The sequence below is a fragment of the Gavia stellata genome, chromosome Z, assembly GCF_030936135.1.
Source record: "Gavia stellata isolate bGavSte3 chromosome Z, bGavSte3.hap2, whole genome shotgun sequence".
Classification (NCBI taxonomy): Eukaryota; Metazoa; Chordata; class Aves; order Gaviiformes; family Gaviidae; genus Gavia; species Gavia stellata.
In genome coordinates, this window is record NC_082637.1 from 50,175,600 (window position 1) to 50,197,897 (window position 22,298).

Genomic DNA, 22,298 nt, shown 5'->3' on the forward strand with positions numbered 1-22,298 from the left:
CTCTCACTAGGCAGTGGGTGCAAGCTTGCCCCATTGCTGGGCGTCAGCATATTGATGTTTCTGTTCCCAATTATTTTCTACAATTGGAAGATCTGCTATTTTTTAGCTCAGTTGTAGCCCTCTTTAAATATGAGTAATGCCAATTCTCACCAGGCTCTGCCGGGATTTCCAGATTAGCATTAATGCTTTTCTCAGGGGGTGCCATTTTCCAGGGTGGGTGGGGGAAGATCTGTTGGTGCAGAATTTTTCTTAGTCACTTTCGGGAGACAGGATTGAAACTAGGTGAAGGTTCATGCTTGGACCAAACCCCTGTGGCTGGAGCTCCTCTCTGGCGGTGTCAATGTGGGGTGAGTCATCCCTGCGGCGGTGCATTGCCTGCTGTCAGGGTATCCGTCGGGATCTTGGATGCGCTCGGATTTACTGACAGACGGGCCTGAATCCTGCCCCAGGTAGACAAGAGAGGAGTTTTTAGCCACCCTGCTGGTCCCCTGAAGAGGAGGACCAGTTGCAGGGAAAACCGGGGATGCCAAGGAGCTGCTGCTGGCCGAGGGCTGAGCCCTGGGATGGGGGCTGCAGAGCACAGCGAGGAGCACATCTGCCCCGCAGGGCAGGCAGGGGCAGCTTGTGCCTCCTTTTTTGCAGGCGCCGTGAGTGAGGGCAGTAGGGCCTGAAAAGCGATGGTTTGGTCTGGGTTGCATTTGCTCCTGGAAAGATGGTCAGAGCTGTGAGTCAGAGAACTACAAACTTGGTCTGGGTTTTAAAGCAGCTTGTATCATGTGTAACGATACTGTCCCAAACACTTTGTGTTTAGCCATGGTGAAAAGATCAGAAAACTGAAGACAGGCTTGAGGAGAGGGACTACAAGAGGAAGGAGTAGTGAGGTATGGTGGGTTAGTGATGGGTGAGGGCAAAGGCAGGGACATGGGTCAAAAGCAAATGCATGGAGTACCAGTGGAGCAGCTGTGGACACGCACAAACAGGGAGACTTTTCCATGTCTAATTCAGACAATGTAGAAATTTCCCTCTTTTCACTGCTCCATTTACTACTCCTGAGCCTTCCCATTTCTGCAGTGAACTCAAAACCAGTGTGAGGATGGTGGCCAGTACTGTCCCCATGAGGGGGATCACAGTGGAAGATGTGGAAGGGACAGAGCTGTCCACAGCCTCCTGGGAAAAAGACAAACTTTTGAGCTTTAGTAGAGGAAAGGTGGAGGCCATGGGTGGATAAAAGGAGTTGCATAAGAAGAAGGGTGTCATGCTGTCAGGCGGTGGGTAAGGAAAATGACCGCAGCATCTCTCGTCTTCCTTAGAGGGAAGCATAGGGGATGTGGACATCAGAGTGGCCAGAGAGACCCATGATGGACATGGGGAAGAAGGAAGGTCTGGATGACAGGCTTAGCAGCAGAGTTATGCAGAGGCCCTTGCATTTACCTGTTAAGGTTAGATAGAGCAGTGGCCAGACACCTCAGAGAGAAAGGTTTGGAAAGGAAGGGTGAGGCAGGTTAATGAGTCATCACCGCAGCAATGATAGATGACAGCAAAGCTTTCCTAATCCCACACAGACAGCATTTTCCATGACCTTGGTATCTCCCTTCCCAGCCAGGGCTGCCCCATTGCTGTGGGGAGCCGGTACCCCGGGGACTTTCCAACCCGGAAGGTGGCTGTGCGCCTGGGGCCAAGTGGAGGGAGGAAGCCCCTGACCATCCGTCTGTCCCCCCCAAAGCGCCCCATGCTTGCTTCCATGGTGTGAGGAGGTTGAATGTGCAGTGTAGATGTGATGCACTGGGAAGGGAGGGGCTGGGGCTGGGGCCATGGCCAGCCAGGGAGCCCCAACCCTTCCCAGCCTCTGCCCTGACCTCTGTATGTCAGAGTACAGGTGTTTTCTTTCTTTTTTGGCATTATAATTCTGTCAAGCAATTCATTTGAATGGTAGGGCGGTGTAGTCTCCAGTTTGTTCTTCAGAGAGAGATCTGTTTTACACCAACAAGGCAGTTTGATAACCTCAAGGCATCCGCCACGCAAGCCTCGGGCTCTGCAAATTCCTGTGAAACGAAGACAATGAGGAGAAGTTTGCCTGTGGGCTAAGGGAACAGGCTATGTTCAGAGTTGCTGAAAGCAGCTTCACCGGTAGCAGCAACTTTGTAAAGCTTTCTGTACAGTTTATAGCTGTTCATGAGTTACTGCAATAGTACATTTTTTTAAAGCGGATGAGGACAAACTTGTTTTGATCTCCAGTGTATAGATTTCTTTGCCAGCTGTCACGTGCTCCGAGGCAGCAGGGTGACTTGAGCATCAGGAACAGCCCTCTGTTAGTTCATATATTAATCGTAAATTAGCTTCAAGAAAGAGAGTGTGGTTGGCAAGGAATGACCCCAGTTTTGTCACATCCTCATCTTACCGGTTGAGCAGCACTGGTACAAGCTGACGAGGACATTAATAAAGCAGGCAGCCTCCTTTGCTTTGTGTTCCAGAATGTTAGTACATCAAGAACATATTTTAAGCAAGATGCCAGTTCAAGTCAGACCACCAACAGCCGGGCATTCATCATCTAGGTTTAACCTGAGGTACTATTAGTTATAGCTGGAAACACTAGCAATTTAATAATAAATAAAGGTCCCTGTGATCAAATTCTAAAAAGCACTGTAATTTTCTCCAGAATACTTCGGTGAAATATTTTCCATCAACAGGTTCCTACCTTTTTCAAAGTTAGTATGTCTTCATCTTCCTTGTTTCCATATAATAAAAACGTAAAAATAAAGAAATGCTGCATGCATAGGTATGCTTGACTGTAGCCAATACTTTACAAAGTCACTATAGACTTAGAATAACACAAATAAACTTCTACTGTTACGCAAATGATGGCTTGATGAAATATTTAAGAGTGAACTGAATGTTCAGTGCTAAGAAATGTCGGTCGAAGAACTGATTTTAAGACATAGTTTCTTATGTAATTACTTTAATAAGAGGAAACTATGGGTTTCAGCTGAAGACTAAGCTTTTATCCACACAAGACAACACTGGAGTATTGTCTTCAGTATTAAAGGGCACTCAGTTCAGTGAAGCAAAATATTCCAGATGTGCTAAAGGTCATTTTGAGCTGCTTTGTTCAAGATTCAGGCTTACCTTAAAATGTACCTACCTGGGAGACTTAACTATAACTCAGAGCAAAACCAATAAAAATTCCTAGGAGGCCAGCTGAGTGATGATTTGAAGAGGTTAATTAATATTTCTTTAGAAGGATTTTTTTTTCCCCTGCAGTGGTAGAGTAGCAGGCTATCAATGTAGAATCATGGACTTCGTTATTCTGTGGAAACTCCAGTCATCACCCATAAAAAAAGAAATGTGCTGTGTGGTAGTACTGAGATTGAATTTATAATAAATAAAAAATATATATATATGTGTATTTTTGAAGGGATCTCAAAAGCTACCAGGTGTATCCTTGCATGAGGTTTTAAATTCTGCATTTCAGGGAAAATTACAAAATATAAAAAATAGGGCTCCCATTTTCCTTCTTTGAACACCTGCTAAGGTTTGAGTTAAGAATTCGCTTACATGAATCATAGGAGTGCACATCTCTCAAGCTGTTGTTACAGGTTGTTTATAGACCTGGCCATAACATTGATTTGCACCCTCTTCTTCCCTTAAAGCTGTGTATACAGTCCAGAGATTGGGGAAGTAGCTTTATTTAAGTGAAAGTTTAGCTTCCAGAATAGAATATGTTGTCTATCAGAAAATCAACACCAATGTTTTTTTAGTGAATTAGCTTACTGCAGGCTTTAGGAATGTGCAGATACATGGAAGCAAAACTCATGTGTGCCTTTGTTTCGACCAAGGAAGGCATCATGACCAGCCTCTCTTCTGCAAAAACGTTCCAAAATCCATACCAGCAGAGTAAACGGAAAGAGTATTAACCATGGGGTTTTTTTTCAACTCTTGCAGTGCGTGGATCTGTGTTGCAAGTGTGATATTATTACTAAAACCCTTGTAAAAATTCCCGATCTAGGTCAGGCTCGAAGTAGCATGCTGCATTAAAGCTTTTTATTCTTTTCTCCGCTCACCTGTTTTTCCGTGCAACTGCCTTTCACTTTGTTTTATAGGCTTTCTACAGTGGTACCTGCACTACTTTTCCATCTGAGGTGGGCCATGTCGTACTTGGCCTTTATGTACTTTGTTCAAATGCCTTGATAATATGATATGAAGATATTGTCAGGGGTTGCCTGGGAAGCTGTTCCATGACTCTTTTGCAGATTTATTCACAATTATGTCACTGATACCCCAAGTGATTACATAATTGATTTCACATAAATGCACAATTAGTTTTAATACTATTGTTAGTTTATAATAGTTGATTATCACTGAGGTGTTAGTTTATAAAGAAAATCTGCCTGGCTTTATGGTTACACTCCACCTGTGAGTTCAGATTTTGGCTGTGATACTGACAGGTTAAATGCCCAGACCTGCTGAAATGTGATTTGCTGCGTAAGGGTACAAATGAAGACCTAATTAATTTTGCGATCATGAGTTAAACTGCTGTTGTATCAATAGCAGTGCTCTTGATCCCACTTCTAGATACAGACTTGTTGATAGTTTCTCCCCCTCAGTGTCGTGGAGTTGGGTCAGAGGCAGTGTGTTTTGCTGACAGAGCTCCAGGTGAACCTCTCTGCCAGTTACCAGGGTCTGCTTCTGGAGTAGTGCGGGAGAAGTATTTTAATCCTGCTTTCCTGCTCTTCTCAATGCCCAGTTGAAATTCTGACATACTCTATCATTCATACATGTCATTCTGTCACATGCAGTTATATAAATACTGTTTTTCCATGCTTGACATTTCATACAGCTGTAGAGAAGCATGGGGACAAAATGTGTTAGCCACTCATCATCCCTGTAAAATCTGAATTTTCTTTAAATGTCATTTATCTTTGAGCAAGTGTCTGCTCTTTTCTGTTGGTTCATCTGTGTTGCTCCAGGGCGAGGACGACCAGCAGAAGCATTGCTGTGTTCCAGTACCTGTTGGTTCCCTGGGAGTTTCCATTTCTTTTGCATTAAGTTTTTCTCTTGGAGCTGAAAGTGCTAGATTGGACTTTCTTATTTATTTGCAGCCCACTTCTACTTTCATTTCAAGAAATAGGGAAGCAGTGCTCAATAGTCACCAGAAATAACCAGAAAGAAAAGATCCTTTTTGGTATTTCTTCATCTGAGAGAATTTAAATTGCATGCAATATACTGCTGCATAGCTTAATTTTTACGCATATTAAGCCCATAATCTGTGGGTTGTTTTTTTAGGGCCTGGCTCCCCAGAACGCCAGAAGCATGCTTGTGTGCAAAGTGGGTGTGTGTCCCCAGTGCAGCCTCCCTGGCTACAGCTGGGGGTTGCAGGGACTCCCTAGTAGGTGTTTCGGTGGTAGGGCCATCACCTAAGCACCATAGGGTGCTTAGGCGCTGGGATGCTTTGCTATGACCCCCAGTTTCCTGGGTAAGTAGCGGAGAAGCTGATGGGAAAAGTAGCAGTGCTCTGCTGACAGCGAGGGTCCCTGCAAAAGAGGAGTTAAGAACTTTTCAATGAAGTGTCTCCCCACAGACAGATAATTTTTTGTTGCTTGCTTGTTGCAAAACAGTCCCTGCCTGCTTGCAAAACCAGCTTGTGGTGTATAGGGGTGGAAGTGTTTGACCTTGGATAAGATCTGCAGGGCCTGGAACGTGGTGCCTTGCTTAATATATTAATTGTTTCTTTAATGTCTTGTAGAAAAGAAGTACCTGTGATTGCTTGTGGCTGCTGAGAGTGCCTTTTAATTTATGCCTACCACCCACACTGTGAGAGATTCTGGTGGCATCTTCGGTTATTAAAGTATAATATTTTCAAAGGCCAAAACTGTGGCAGCTTTAACTCAGATTTCACTACAGAGAAGTATTACAAACCATTATGTGAAGGGCAAAGGTTTCTAATCATTAAAGAAAAGAAGGAAGGGAAAATTTTAAAATAACATCTCCTGTAAAGGTAGGAAAAAAACCCTCAGCTCTTAACTTGATATTAGAAAGACTAAATAACACTAATGAGAAAATAAGAGGTGCATCATACAGTGCATCATATAACTCCTGCAAACAGACAGCTTGGTCATGCCTATTCCCTCTCCTCGAGTGGACTATCTGGGAATAGTTCACTCGCTGGTGGGTGAACTTAAGCAGGAGAAATGAAGCATGCCTTCTCTAGGGCGTGCTTGAGTTTTGTGCTATGTTTGCATTTTGGTGCAAGAAAGAGAGCCAAAGAAGTAGCATTGATGAAACAACACTGTATCCCACCTCAACACCATTATAACATTAAAACATAATAACATTAACACATGAAGGGACTGATAATCTGTTCTTGTCCTTGGCTTTGCTGTTACAGAGGTCGTAAAGGTTAGTCTGGGAGAGTGTTCTGGGGAAGGGGACAAAGAGGGATCCGAACACACTGCGAGGACAGGTGACAGCAGAGAAGAGCTGCAGATGACAACCTGTCCCTTCCTGGAGGCATCGGCATGATCAGTGCCAGGGTGCTCTTCCCAGGGCTTGCCCGCTGGAAAGGACTTTCAGCAGTGGCTGCTACAGCAATAGCGTTTTGCAGATTTTGGCAGCCTCTTGCCGTAGGAGGCCTGGGTGAGATTCGCTTCAACAGCTAGTGTACGTACCCCCTAGCACAGACACAAGCCCAAGCGATTCCTGTTTCTGCCTTTGCCAAGGTCCCTGCTTGCCTGACCCTGCAAATGACTTTTTTCCGTGCCTTCCTTCATTAGCTCTGCTGCTGAGGCTCTTCTCAGCTCTTTCACCAGCCAGTCAGACTTTCAACTTCTTCTGTAACCAGCCTTTGAGGTTTGCCTGAAAAAACACCTATAGGCATCTCGGGATTTCTTGTGACACAAACAGAGGGAGAAGCCGACCCTCAGCAGGAGTGAATCAGCATAGTTCCCTTGGTTCTAGTGGACTTTGCTCGTTTGATGCTGAGGGTAAAAGCAGTGCTGGGGCTGAGTTGTACCGTGAGGGAGTGCGGCACACTGCCTGTATCTGAAGTAGCAGCTCTCCCTAGGGTATCTCTTCTAAGGAAAAAGGACTCAAGTTTCCCCACCTGTAAACTTTGCCCTTGCGTAAGTGCTGGTTTCCCACACAAAAGGAAATGCACGAAATGAAGAAACCTCTGGTCTGATGACTGGGGAAGAGCAGGAAGTGGTGTTGCTAGAAACCTGATGAGACATAACAGCAGAAGAGTAGAGAGCTTAAGATAGGCGTATTCGGTGGTAGGCTGGTTTTAACATTTCGCTGAGCGGAATGGCATCTGGCTGGGGCACTTCTCATGCCACGCTCATCTTTGTAGTATCCGCATGCTTCTGTTTGCCCTTTCTGCGGGCTTGGCAGAGTCACTTTGTGAAAAGGAGAGTTGTGCTATGTTTATTAGTGTTGACTGAATGTGAAAGAAAAGAAGCATGTTAAATCTTTCCAGGTTTACTTGCCTGGGCTGGGGGCTGGTGTAAACTCAGTAGTACTACTGAGTACTGTACTGACCCATGCTGTACTCTGCAGCTGTTTCCATTCTGGGCACAATTTATGCAGATCAGGTAGAAAGTTGTGGTTTGTGTTAATCACTGACTTGTGAAGTGCGTTTGGCCAGGGGATTTTTTTTTTTTTTTAAGCTGGAAATAGCTGTGGCTATATTAGGGGTCTGTAAACTTTCTCAGATTTCTCTGTTCTGTAAAAATCAATTCCTTTGGCTCGTGTGTCCACAGCTGTTAGGAAGGCACTATTTGCCATGGATTTAGCGGTTTGCTTGAATACACCAGCAGGGCAGGACACAGGCATTCAAAGTAGCGCTTTACTGAATGTGAATGCTGTGGAGGAGGAGAGAAGAGAGGAGTAAAGATGCAAGGTTTCCAGAAGGGGCCTTCCTGCATAGACCTACCATCCCCAGAGAGCAGGATCAAATGGGTCTGTAGTTTCAGGCTGACAGTCTTGCAGTACAGGCTGGACTTTGCTTTGCTAACAGGCTGTTCTAAAAACCATTGCATGGGACATCGCACAGTCTCTGAATATAACTCATTGGTAGTAGATTTTGTGTTTTTTTCTTACTAACACTGCTGTTCACCCAGACTTGCTCTGTAAAAGCCAGGGACATGCCACAGTCCCATCCAAAGCTGGAGGAGCATCTGAGCTCAGATACAGAAACAAAACCTTCAAAAATGTTGTTTTGAACACAGAGACTGAAAATCCAAACCAGACATTATTTTCTATGTAAAATTTCTGCAGAGCCTAAAGGATTTAGTATAGATTGATAGTTTCTGTTTGTGAGACATGAGTTTGAGCTCAGATAAATTGTTTTCAAACAACCCCAAAAATTTAACACAAACACAATGTTAAGTAAACAACTTGTCTGTTCAATTTTTTTCTTGTATTTTTTGCTATTCCAGGCACAAACACTGGAGTGAAGATTACACAATCACTCAGAACATACCAACAATCACAATCTAATCACAGTGGAATAGCTGAGCAGAGATGTTAAACAAATCAAACAGCACTTTTACTTGCACATCCAAAAAAAAAAGTTATAGACCCAGAGATTTTGTCTGAAGGACAGAAAAAGATGATTTTTTGTACAAATGAGCAAAACAAGACTAAACTCCTCAGCAACATTCAGAGATTATAGAAACAAACAGATAAATAGCTTTAGTATGCTATGCTATTTTTTCGTTTTCTTCGTTACACACATAGTTCTCATACACATAACTAACAAGTATCTGCATTAGTTTTTCTCAGATAGGTTTCTTTTCAATATTACCTGCTGCACTGTGTAAATCAACAAGGCAACATTTGTTCTTCTTAAGACTCCTTCCTGCACCTTATCTTCTGGTTTGACAAATTCGAATCTGGGAAAAACGTACATAACTCTCCGATTCTGTGGAGAAGTAGTTTTTGCAAAGTCACTTATTATGATCCCTGGTAGAATGTAGTTCAAGTAATACTTTGATTTGGTCTCCTACTTGGGTGCAGTGGTTACTCTAATGACATTTTCAAAACATAACTGGCACAAGCCCTACCTACTCTGAAGCCGATCTTCTTTCAGGACATGCAGTGCCTTTGGCATTCATTAATACGCATTTACACTTGCAGATGAAATGCTTAACCGCTTGATAGTAGCCCTGTCTATATTTAGAGTAGGGTTTGTGGATGTGTATTTTGCATGTCAATGAGTTGTGGATATTTGCATTTAAAAAAGTGTGTCTGGATAGCATTTTTCTCATCAGTTAAAAGACTGATTTTATATTGGGCTGAGAGCATTTTCAAATGCCTCTTTGTGCTATATCTTAACTCACTTTGTCTCTCCCCCATCATAGTGACATTTGATAGACACAAACCATCCGGACAGTGTAGAGTACTTGGCGAGAGGTTTTAGGGGTCTGCAGGGGAACATGCTGAGATGACATCTTTCTCTGTGGGTGGGTACTGTGGGCTCTTTCCTTTAATAATGAAAGGGCCAGGGGTAGGTGGTGCAGCCAGCAAGACGGCTTGGGAGCATACACTGCTTCCTCCTGTGGGTGCTCCCGCTCTGGGTGCTGTGCCAGCCTGCTGTCTTACTCACCAAGCAGCTTGGCATCCCATCCTGCCTGCCCCGCCCTTGGGAAGCGGTGCACAGTTCATGCCATTCCCAAAGCTTCAGGTGCCCCTCCTACCCTCGAGCTTCTTTTGCCCCGGGAAAAGCCAGAGCAGAGCTGTTACGAAGTCCTTGGGACTGAGAAGCAAGACCTGCTGCTGCAACGCAATTTGAAGAACACTGTTTTCTATGATTGTTGTCTCAATTTTAATTGATTTCCCTTAACTGTCTTGAAGTTTTATAAACCACGATTAGTAAATCCTCTCATCCTGGCAGTCAGTCACATTGCGGCAGAAGAAACCGTGATGGTGAGGAGAAGTGACTTGCCCAAGGTTACAATGCCAGTGTCAGATCTGGCTCTGTGTGAGTTTGGCCTCTGCAAATCACCTCTCCCGGTGAGAATGGCCAAGCAGAGATAGCATTTGTGCGTTAGGGACAACGTTACTTTTCCAGCAGCAGGGCTGGCACCTGGGCTGAGTACCTCCCAGTGATACACTGCGTTTCAGGCCCATTTTGCCAGGGGCTGAGTTTTCTTGCTAACATGACCACCTCCGTTCTTATCGACGTTTCTTTTAAATCAAAAGAGGGAAGAAGAATGAGGTTCTTCTCATGACATGAAGAAGCAAGTTTTAGATCTTGGTAGAAAATGCCTTGCACCTCAAATGCTAAAGATACTTAATTTTGCAGCTGTGTCAAGAGATTAGAGCAAATGTTTTCTGGCAACAAATGCTGACTTAAGGTGGTGTTTCACTTGGAACCTAGCAAGTCCTCTTCAACTGTTTTACCTTTTGTCTTCTGATCTGGAAAATTTCATTTCTTACTGGTATAAACTGCAGTTGCATGGAAGTCACTGGAGTGATGTTGACTTACGTCCATTGCAGGTATCTGGATTGAAATTTGTAGAGTTGCTGAAAGTGTGGCTTGTTTTATTTTGTTGTGGTCTATATTGAAAAGATTTGCCTGGATAGCTATATTTGCAGATTCCCTTTATTGAGTATGTGTTTAAAGGTACATTACCTGTATAGCTTAAACAGGGAAAAAAAACCCTACGGTGGCCAAGCACTTTTTTGGCAGCATCTAACTGTAACAAACCAGGTCTTTTCCTATTACAGGGTCGTCACCACAAATCACTCCCCTTGCTGACATGATGGGACTGGCAAAAGTTTTGATGCACAGTGTAGACCTGGTCTTTGTTTCCCTCACCCGCTATCTGTGGGAAGCAGTAGATCAGCTCATATCACAGTGAAGCCAGTCAGACCCTAGCTCTGGCAGCTGTCAGATTTCTACTACTTTTACTGGATCCAGCTGTCAGATAAAGGCAATTAATTATTCTTAAGTGGTTAAATGACAACTGTAGTCATTTGTCCCACCTGCTGTATAAAGTTTTATGTTTCAGAAAAGTAATTTATTTCATTTTTTCTGTACACCATACATAAATCTGGGCTGGGAAGTACTGCTGTGCTGTGCATTCGCCACAGTACTGGTGATGCAATGATCTTAGGGAATCCTTACTGTCGAGATCATGTCATGGAAGAAAGAAAAAGTTAGGTGGGAATGCCTTAGCTTATTTGTTATTTTCTAATATAGGCATAGAAAACTGTGTCTGAAACCTGGCTTGAATATGAAAAGTGTAGTCTTTTCAGAAAATATCTGGCGGACCAGATCCCCCAGCCCATTCCTGGCTCAGGGATACCAAGCCTAATACAATTCAAGCATGTTTTATGGGGGCTTTCCTGAAAGGTGAAAAATGAGGGACAGAGGTTCTCTGTTGTGTATTGCAGCTAGCTCAGTACTTGAGGATTGTTTAAAATCTTCCCCTCAGAGATGACATTGCATTTGAGATTCTCTCTCTGCTTCTTCTGCTTGAAGGTACCTGTTCACATTTGTTTTCTTTCTCTGTAATACAGCCATCTGTATTTAAGAAGGAGCTTTTGCTCTGGACAGGGTTAGAGCTCAAAGTTTTTTTCTAACACCTGAAATGTAATCCATTTGCTTTTAGACATCAGTTGAAACCTGCAGCCCACTGGGTGGAGGTAACGAACACGGTAATGAACCTTACTGTAGGAAATGGGTGGGTGGCCATGGTAGTGCCAGACAGTTTGTGCTCTTGCCCTTTTTTTGAAATACCAATTCCAGGGAGCTTCCTGTTGCCTCCTGTGTTTTCTGAACCCTGACATGGAGTTCAATATACGATATTTTCTCGTATCAGAGGTTGGTTAAAAGTATCTCTCTATACAGGAACAGAGTGAAATAGGATGTCTTCCTGTGGACTGTTTCTGTTCTGACCTGTCAGTATTTGATAGGTTTTGTACCTGCGAGCTCTGCTGCTTTGGAGGAGGACAGCTGCGAGCTGGCTTGGGCTCTGAGGGACCTCCTCCACGCTTGCCTGCAGAAAGAGCTGAGGGAGACTGTGCTCCTTGCTGGGGCATCTCAAAGAGGGCAGGGGATGAGACTCCTCTCCCCCTTGCATGAAGCCCTCTGAAGAAAGTAGAGGGCTGTTGTTTTCCTAGTACTGTTTTGTTGCTGTGAGATCTTGATACGGGGGAAGAGAAGGAGAAGAGAAGCTTCAGAAATAATAATAGTAAAAAAATCCCTCAAAACCCCCAAATCTTTCTCTTTTAATATTATTAAAAGTCTCATGTTTTTAGTTTATTTCCTGCTTTTTGGGAAATGACGGGTGTTTTGATGCTTATGGCTCTTGGTACTGTTACTGTATGGTTTCTAGTGTTCTTTATGGTATGTAATGAATCATTTCTAATAATCACATTTTCAATTTTAGTTCTTTTCTACTTTTTACACTGATTCATCAAGCTACCTGTACTTTTTGTCTGTTACATTTCAGGTCTCTTCCAGAAATACCTGCAGACTCTTCAATGCATAGGCTAGGTTATGTCCCGGTAGCATGGAAGTAAGAAATAATTTGTTGCTACTTCCCATCCAAGCAGAACAGAAGGATACCTGTGGTCATACTGTCCTCCTTGTTTCTATATTAGGGGAAAAAAATAGTTTTTAGTTTCTAGGGGAGGCAGTTTAAAAGAAAACGTGTGTAATTAAGGTCAGCAGTGAATTAGCCTTGAAGGCCGTGATTCAGCTGTGATGCCCTGTGCCTTGCGGAGTGTAGCCTGATGCTCTAGCTAGTCCTTTCCCTAACTGCCAAACCGTGCTGACATGGGGGTGAGGGCAGTGCATAGCTATGTGCGCTGTCTGTGTGTATATCTGTAAGCTATACAGTGTGAGGAGTGTTCCCAGGCGCTGGAACCCAACTATCTATACTCTTAAATTGTTACAACAGTCCCATTTGCAGTTTCAGCCCCTGCCAGCTAGTGCTCTCCTAGATAATTGCCAGGCACTTATTTGGAAGTTAGCATGGGCCAGAGCCCACATCCAGGAGGCGGTTTGCATCCAGCCATCCTCTTCTGGAAAGAAGAGAGGTTTAATAGTATGGATCCAGGCTACTCCGTGCCAGCTGCCTTCCGTGCCAAAGAACAGTCATTCACATGCTCGATTCACTTGAGTAGCCGCGGCTGCCATCTTTTGCCCTTTCCTGATGGACGGAGAAGCTAGCAGAGTGAGTCAGGAGGTCTGACGCCTCCTCCCATAGCATATTCCTCAGCAGGAATGCATGCACCACAGCTCTCTAATTAGTCAGTGAGATTAAGGAAAAGCAGCTTAACTTCCTCATAAAATCCAAAATAAACTTTAGGCGTAAACAGCAGGTGGGAATAGGGGAGTGTTAGTTACCTTTTTAGTCACCGCAGCCATTGCCACGGCGCCTGGTGGGGCACAGAAGACCTTTGGCAGATGCAGGAGATGTCCTGCGGAGGGGCAGCCCCATGGGACCTACGTACAGAGCAGTGGGGTGGTGGGGACCTTGCAGCAGGGCTCACCGTGCTGGCCCGTCAGGGCACGGTGGCAGCACGCAGATGCCCAGGAATAAGGCAGGCAGGATAATTGCATTAGAGCAGACTATTGCCGTGATGGACATCCAGCAGGGGGAATGGGAATGTCAGGGAGTTTTAATTGCATCGGTACCATCACCAGTGTTTCCCATGAGTGTGCTACCTGGCTGCCAGCGGGGGGGTGGACTGATGGTCTTTCCTCCTTGTGCTCTTCCTCTGCTGATGTGTTGACGGTAGTCTCTGATGGGTGCATTACACAATGCAGTTGTAGTCAGTCTATCTATCTGCTTTAATTAATGTTGCTGCAGACCATCTTCCTGTGTCCTCTTCTGAACATGTTAATCAAACTGTTTCCCGTGGGTGAAATGGCTTTCTTTTGGATTTTCTCTTTCTCAGCAGGGGAGGGAGGATCTATGCATGCATCATATTCCCATCAGATTCCAAATGAAATGTGAGCACTGGTGAAAACCTTCTGCCTTGTAGAAGTTCATTGTACAGGCATAAATACATGAAAGTGCTGAAGAACTAAATGGCACAGTCCTTCAGTTTGGATGGTTTTTATTTGTGTCCTTGTCCATTACGGAGTCTATAGCCGGTGTAATAATGAAAAGAGTGACATCAAGAGCATGCAGGACTGAGTGGTATGCCTCGTGGATAGAAGTCAATTTACAATATTTGCATTTTGTTTGAGAGGCTATGAAAAAGGAAGCAGAAGACTGCTTTGGGTATTCCACTACAACTTGAAAAATAAACAGCCTTCTTACTTCCTACCCAAAACAAACAAACAAAATACCTGCAAAAAATGAAGGGTTTTCTGTGAGATGCATGTTTATGCCAGTCTAACTTTTTGGAGGTTGAGCTATTTAAGTCAAACTGCTTGTGGCAGTATCATAGTTATGTATATAAATGACAGGAAGAAAATATCCTGAGTTGAATTTACTTTTATAAAGTTTGCAAACACAAGTAATAGTTTGAGTTGCAAAGCTCTTGTAGTTGTCAGCTGTTTGATATAGTTAGAGACGTGTATTTAACACATTATGATTTTTTATCTCATGTAAACTTCAATATAAGTGTAAAACCGTGTTTTTATGTAATACTTTGTTCCAGGAACATATTCTTCATAGAGGAACACCTTTGTTACAGGACATCTTGAAAAACAAGTGTTAAAAGCAAGTAAGAAGAATTAGAAGAATGTAAAGAAGATGCTTCCTAACAACTGCACTTGACATTTAGACATATTAGTGATAAAGACTGTCTTCACTAACTCTCTGCTAACTAGCAATAACGATTCACACAAGGACGAATCTTAGAAAAATAGAATGGACTGCCAAAATATTGCCCTAGTCTCATTATAATAGTGCACTTGTCTCATTATAATCTCATTATAATGCTAAAGAACACACCTCCTAACTAGAAAAGCCCCAACCCTATTAAGCCCCCTACTTTCTGAGCACGCGTAGTGAATTAAAAGAGAATTATAACTTGAAGATGAAGTAAGAAAAGTATTAACCAATAGTTAATTAAGGGGTAGAACCAGTAGGCGTAACTAACTTTGTTAACTGTTTTCAATACCTGTCATGATTTTAACCCGGTGTGCATGTTAGGAGGAGAAATCCCCTTGCACCTGCCGCCACAATAAACATGCCTGCTTTATAACTCCTTGTGAGTTGTGAAGTTTGTTTCCGCGGGTCACCTTCATCATAATTAATTGGTTACTTACTGTTTGTGGTAGTGTTTCAGTGTGCTTAGAAATGGGGTAAAGCATCAGTAAGTTTTGACAGAAGTTGATTTAAAAAAATCCACTTCTGTTAGAACAATTGGCTTAATATGCTAATAGACTTTTCATAATGGGTGATTGTTTTTTCTGTTTTGTCACAGTTATTTAAATTTTCCTACCTATAGAAATACTCAGTCTCCTGCAAGTTAGAGAACATTACAAATAAACTCTGCTAGAAACAATAGCCTGTGAACAGATTCCTTCTTAGGAAGGAAGTGAATGTGGATCTTCTCCCATATGGGCTGAAAGAGGGTGCCTTCCAACTCACTGGTTTATTACAGTCTGATTTTTCATAAAAGGACTTATTGGACCTAACTTATTGATTGTGTCTCTCTTTTTTTTCCTTTTATTTTCTCTTTTTAATTCTTCAGACAATTTTAAAAGACAGAATTTTTTCTTTCACATGTGTTATTGCCGGCCCCAACACCAAACTTTGCTCTTCAAGAGTTGTCTTGTGGATGTCACTGGTATAGGGACTGCAGATGACAGTGTGTTTTTTTTTTTTTCCCCTTGCTTCATTTTGATAGACCTAAGTGACCGCTATTGAGCAGTGGCCTTCCTAATGCGGGCATCACGTCATCATTAGCATATGTGCTGCTGAAGCACTGACAAACGCATCATCCAAACACTGACTCAGGGTGTACCTGCTTACCGTTTAGTCTTTATAGTATTGAGCTTTTGAGGTCATCTAGTGCAGATAGAGAGTTAACCTGTCTGTCCATTCTGGGAATGCAGATGCAGTACCATACACCTTCATTGGCCATCAAAATAGTAAGGTCAAGGACAGACGCAAGCAGAAAGCTCACTGAGGGTGTCATGTTGCAAATAACTGGAGCAATATATTTGGGTTTTTTTTTTCTTAAAACAAACATGCTTTCATTTGTTTGTTGACAGATACATTGTAAGTAAACCTGTTTGAAGGCTTTTGAAAAATATGATAAATATATTAGACTGCTATTCCACAGGATATTTATTCATAGCTCACTAAAAGCTTTTTGAATGAAACCGTAATAAGCTACTAATGACTTTTCAGAAATCTCCTGTGGCATTTTTCTTGGTAATATTTTCCCATCTCTCTTTTTTTCTCTGCAGTGCAGCAGGTTATTCAGGGAAATTCCCTTCACGCTACCTCCTTGATGGACCAGCTCACGAAGGGACACTGGTGCTCCTTGTTTTGGCTGTGCTGCAGTCCGGCACCTCTGGAGAAGTACTTCTGGAGGTGGTTACTCAAAGGCACGGTGCCTTTCCCTCTGTTTTAAGCATCACAATGTGTAGGTTGGTGTCCCAGTGTTTGGGTGCTCCTTGCAGAGAGCAGAGAAGTCATGAAGCTGAGTTTTTGTCTTATTGGTGTCCCCCCTAAACACGGGGACAGAGCATAGTGCTCTAAGTGCTACTGCACTTACCCTTGGGCAGAGGAAGAGGAAAGATGGCGAAAGGGAGCATTTTCTCTCAGTGTGGAGTTTCAAGCTATTTGTAACCACTCCGGGAGTGGTTAAGGGCGAAAGCATGATAAGGCCCTGAAAACCTCTGCTCCAGGTGCTGTGATAATAAAAACCGTAACGGGATATGTGGCAAATGCAGGAAAAAGAATTAAAAAAAAATCAGCTGGAAGAAAAACTGAAAACAAAAAGGTAAGTTTAAGAGGTAGCAGTTCCTGCCAGAAGAGATGGCAGCGCACAGGACCCACGTAGAGGACAGATTTTATGAACTGGAAAAGGCTTTGAAGGAAACATAAAAAAAAAAAAAGGACAAAAAAAAAAGAAAAAGGCCTTGTTTGAATTCTAAGTCCCCCAAGCGGTAACCACATCCTCTCTCTCTCCCCAGCTGCTTTTCTTTAACTGCCCAGCCAGTGCAGCTCATATGGGCAGCGCTCTCATGGGGAGTGAGAATCTGTCACTTGGCCATGATGAGGAAGCACTTCCTCCTGACCTTTCTCTTTGTGTGTTTTCATAATTTACGGCAGCAAAGTTTGTTCAGCTGCTAGGCTGGGGTCCGTGTGCCACCTTCCAGCTCTGTTATGTCTTAAATTTGGCAGACCAAGGACAGGCCTGATGTATATCACTGCAAGCAGACAGGACACTGAACATTGCCCCCCACCTTCCACCTACACACTGTTACACGCTTTTGGGAATAAGATGAAGAACAGCCCTTAGAGCGGGGTTGTGTGGTGGGCTTGACTGGTAGAATAAGGGCATATGAAAAGCTTTCTCATTGCCAAAATTGTTTAAAGGTAGTATGCTACAACATCCCTTCTGCTCCCTTAGAAGTGCTTGGGTGGTGGAAAGGAGCTGGGACCACAGCAAGGCCCTGGGTGCAGGTGGCCTTGGGTCACGGCAAATCCTTTGAGGATGAGGGTCTGCCCCGGGAAGGGAGGACCTGCCGGAGGCGGCACATCCCCCAGGCAGCCCCTGCGCGCCCTGGCACCCTAGCATCCTCCCTGGCCGCAGCGATGGAAATACTGGTGTTTGTCTTTTTGGGACTGTTGGGGTTTTTATTCCAGGTACGTGAGACAGCAGCTGTAGATCTTGCACAAAATATTCCCCAAGAAGGACCCAGCACACTTGCAGTAGCAGCAGATTCCTTCTGTTGAAGCCGGGGCGTGCTCCAAGAGGGGTGGCAGGCAATGGCAGAAGACAGTGTCATTTTGCCACCTCTCAGTCTCTAAGTCTTCGGTAGGTGATGTTGTTGTGCAGCTGAATTGCCTAAAATTCTCCTGTCCTTTGCTCTGCTGACAACTGAATTAGCTACCCCACTGCAGCTAACTTTTCGCTATTGTTGCACAAATGTGTAGTAACGCAATCAGACAAATTGTCTCAAGGGTGGCAAAACTAGAGGACATTTTTGTCCACAAAACTATATGGGAACTTCACAACTTAGAGCATCTTTTAGGGGGGAAAAAAAAAGCCTTGTAGCTTCCACTTAGCTTTTTTTTTTTACTTCCGTAATAGTTTTTCTCTTTACCTCCTTGTAACTTCCCTCTCCCCTTCTTTATTATCATCTGTGGTCTGATTATCTTCTTACGTAACAGTTTTAAATACACAAGTAAGTAGAAGTTACTCCTGAGACGTCAAAAACCAGACACGATTGGAATCAAACCATCCAGGAACCATATGAAGTAAGCTAAGTATACCCAAGGTTGCCCCTTGGTTGTCAGTTTAATTTAATCTAAGTGTTAATTTCAGGAACTGCTGTGTACATAGCTTGCCAGCCTTTGTGGGGGAGGGGAGGAGTGCCCTTGCTCAAAGCCAATCTATTGGGCAATGTGTGTTGAAAAACCACCACAATACATCTATTTCCTTCTCATCCGGGAAAATCACTCAAAGAGCTGGCAAGTTTACAAAGATGAGAAGGAGGGGGTTACTGCAAATATCAAAGAAGGAGCTTGCTGCTTATATGAGACAAAAGAGAACCAGCTGGGAAGCTGGAGCTTGGAGGACGCAAGCGGCAGATCTAATTGATGTGGCATTGCAAAGAGCCGAGTGCCTGCCCTAACAATGGCTCATCTCTTGGTTGATGTCAGAAGAGCTTCATCGGTGTTAGCACCAGCGGGAAATATGTAGCTGATTTCTTTTGTTGCAGGACTGATTCAAAACCTACAGAAGGCTGGACTTTCAATCCAGAGAAAATGGCATTTTTTTTAGGGGAGCAGAGTGCAGCAGACAGCATGAAAGCTTAACGGTGTCCAAACAGGTTATCCAAGCATTGCAGTTAGAATAAATCACTGTCACGCCCTCTGTACAGAGTAACCTTTATCTCAGATGTGCTTTTGTTAAACAGTATTGGGGAATGAAACAAAAACAAAACCCTGCATTCTCCTCTCTCTACCTATTGATTCTGTTACATGCCCAAACAGGTAAAACAGCACTTAGCAAGCTGGCTGCACTTTGTGATTTGCTGTGCTTATCCAGGATCTGAGAAAGCACACAACAGTTTTGACTGCAAGGGTCAGTTGAATATTTCTGGGCATACTGCTTCTGTTTTAAAATGCAGCCTTTCCAAGTGGGTCAAGCAAAAACTTTTTAGATGGGGCAAATCATTTGCGGATACATCTGTGATTAGAACAGATGCGCTGCAATTTAAAGTTTTTAATAAAGTGTGTGTGGGGGCTACTTTTCAGGCAAATTAATACATACTTTGGAAGCTCTTCAATGTCAAAAATACTTCTGATATGAAGCCATTGTGCCATTGTTTTTCTTGTGTAATGTTTGCATGCATGGTAAAATACTAGTTAAAAATTCAAAATGTGATCAAGCTTCACAAATGAATAACATCCTGCAAACTTTTGCTTCTCAGTGAGTCACCTCTTTTTTTTTTTGTGTAGCAAGCTCCTCTTTGATATTTGTAATAAAACCCACAAAACTCCGCTAATATTTAGCCCTTTTGAATAATCTGCCCACATAAGAGGGGAATTTTTCTTGTGGTTTTTCAATAGATACTCAGCCTGTTTTGGTTAAGCACCTCCGTAAGTTTTTTCTTTTAAGTCTGAGGCTTTTTCATGAGCTTGCAGGTGGTTTAGAAAACATAGTGCTCTGCTTTTAACTTTTTTTCCTGGTCTATGATAAAAGAGACTGTAGAATCTTTTTTAACTAGGTTTCTTATAACTAAGAAGAGGCTTGTGTGAGAAATAAAGAACATCAAAGGCAAGAGGAAGTTAACTCAGGTGCATCACTAGCAGATTGTCTTAAATGTGGAAATTCCAGGCTACGCTACCACTTGAAAATTCTGTTTTGTTTTCCCCTAATTTCCTTAAAATAAATAAGATGAAACTACTTCAACTCTGGAAAGTGTTGTCATGGTGTTAAACTGACCTTAAAATTGCAGTCTGAGGAAGTTCATTTGGGCATAAGGGTCAAGTGAGCTGCAAATTCTGGGATTTATTTAGTTAATCGTCCTACAAAAAATGTGCATATTTTGGGAAGAAAGCTGGAGCAAGTACACGAAACCTTCTAAAGCTCCAGAGAAACTGCTGTGGTGCCATGTTGATTTGTTTACTGTGCTGCTCAGTGTCTGCTCACATGCACTTGTGCACCCTGGAGATTTATATGACTTTCATTAACACTTAAGATATGCTTCTTAGCACATAAAAATTATTTATACAGTTTCTTTTCACAGGAAAAGTCCTGGCAACACCACACAAACTTTGATCGAGCTGGGACTGCATTCCCACTCCCAAACTATGAATTGCTGTGTGCTGTTAGAAGGAGCCAAGTTATTCCTTGCAAACATAATTTCTTCAAAATAGTCTTTGCAGACTGGCCAGGATTTCTATACGTTCTTTCTTTTATGCTGTTTGGGTTACATGGATTTGTACATTCCCCGTTTCTGTGAAGTGGTCGGCATCATGTAATTTGGAGATTTTTTTCTTTTTTTTAACAGAGTGAATCGGTTTCATTTGTGAAGCGATGGTCCCAGGCAGTCCCTATAACCTGTGTCTCTGGCACATCAACCCTCTCAGAAGGTACAAAGTTGAGGAGTATGAGAACAGGAAGGGGCCAGTTACGCCTCAGCTCTCCTGAGTCCTCAGATGCCTTCACTGTAGCCTCATCCCTGAGGCAAATTAAACTGACCTGTTTGGAGAGTGGGCTACGGTCTTCAGGGCATGATAATGTAATAAAGTCGTTCAGACAGTCCTTGGCTTTCCCAGGACCTCTGCCCCCCGCCCCCAGCACTCAGAAGGGGACCAGGTTTCAGGGTGACACTGCTTTGGTGCCTCCCATGTGAAGGAGTAGGGGAAGAGAGGTTAGGGGGTTTCTGCGCTCGCTCATCTGTGCAAGTATCCTGTCCTGCTTGGCTGGTCTTCCTATCCTGGCTTCCTCTGCAGTTTTATTTAAAGTCTGTTCCTTCCTTGGCTAGAAAGTGCTGTCCAGAGTGCAGCTGGAGCAGTCGGGTCTGTGGATGTCCACCACTTGCCCAGCGCTGTGGCAAGTCCTGCATTCTCCTATGCGATTTTTGTCTGTTAAAAGGTGAGGGTTGCTCTGGTCCCATTGCAGATGTCCTCATACCACAGTTGTTTGCAGGACTGTGAGGCAGTAACTTTAACTGAAGCAGTGGAAGATGTTGCAGGGGTCAAAAAAAATCAATAGTACATGCTGCATTAAGCATGAGTGACATCTGCAGAGCCTGGATGACTCCAAGCAGTGAACCCCGCGTTTTTGCAAACACTGGGCTCAGTCATGTAGATTTTTTCTGATGAACTGTGCTGAAACATGGCACTTCTCCTTGTGTCCCTCATCCCCCTCCCCCAGGTGCCATTTGGAAGAACTGGAGTATTGGTACCTTGCTCCAGGATTATATTAGCTGTGCTTTGTGATGGCAGATGCCCATCAGCAGCTTACTGCTGTGTCAGATTAACATGCCTCCAGGCAAATATAAGAGATGCCTGTAAAAGTAAGCAGCTGCATTAAGAAGGTACACTACTCTTTCAAGTATTAGAAGAATGTCAGATGAGGCATTTGTTCTTTTTACAAATGAGTTGAAAAAGTATTTTCTGGCAAGATTCTTATTGCAGTCGTTTGCTTCATAGTCTGTGTGGCCCTGAGATGTTAGCTGGCATTTTGCCATGGTCATGAAATTTGACTTGCCCTTCTTATTTCGGTGTTCAAGGACAAGAAGGTAGGATTACTTGGTTTCGTAGATCACTGGAAGAAAAAGGTACTTTGCTCTGAAGAATAAAAGGAGGGTTGGTCTTTTGGGAGCTGCCTTGGGGGTGCTGTATATTTGCAGATGCACAGCTAGGAGGAATTTCCCTTCTCTGTAGTTAGTAGGATAGTAAACTTTTCGACGACCTGTATTAATAAAATCTCAAAGCTGTTAGGCAAGAAGTTCCATGGATCAGCATCTTCAAAGTCAAGAGATTCAAAGATTATGACTGGCTGTGTTCTTGAATGAATCTGCTGTTGAAAGTTTGAAGCGTAATGCAATCCTAGCTACCATACTGTAATACTTAATTCCAGGGGCTAACTCACTACCTTTAATTGCAGGGAGTCAAATCTTACTCTTTCAAGAAGTGCAT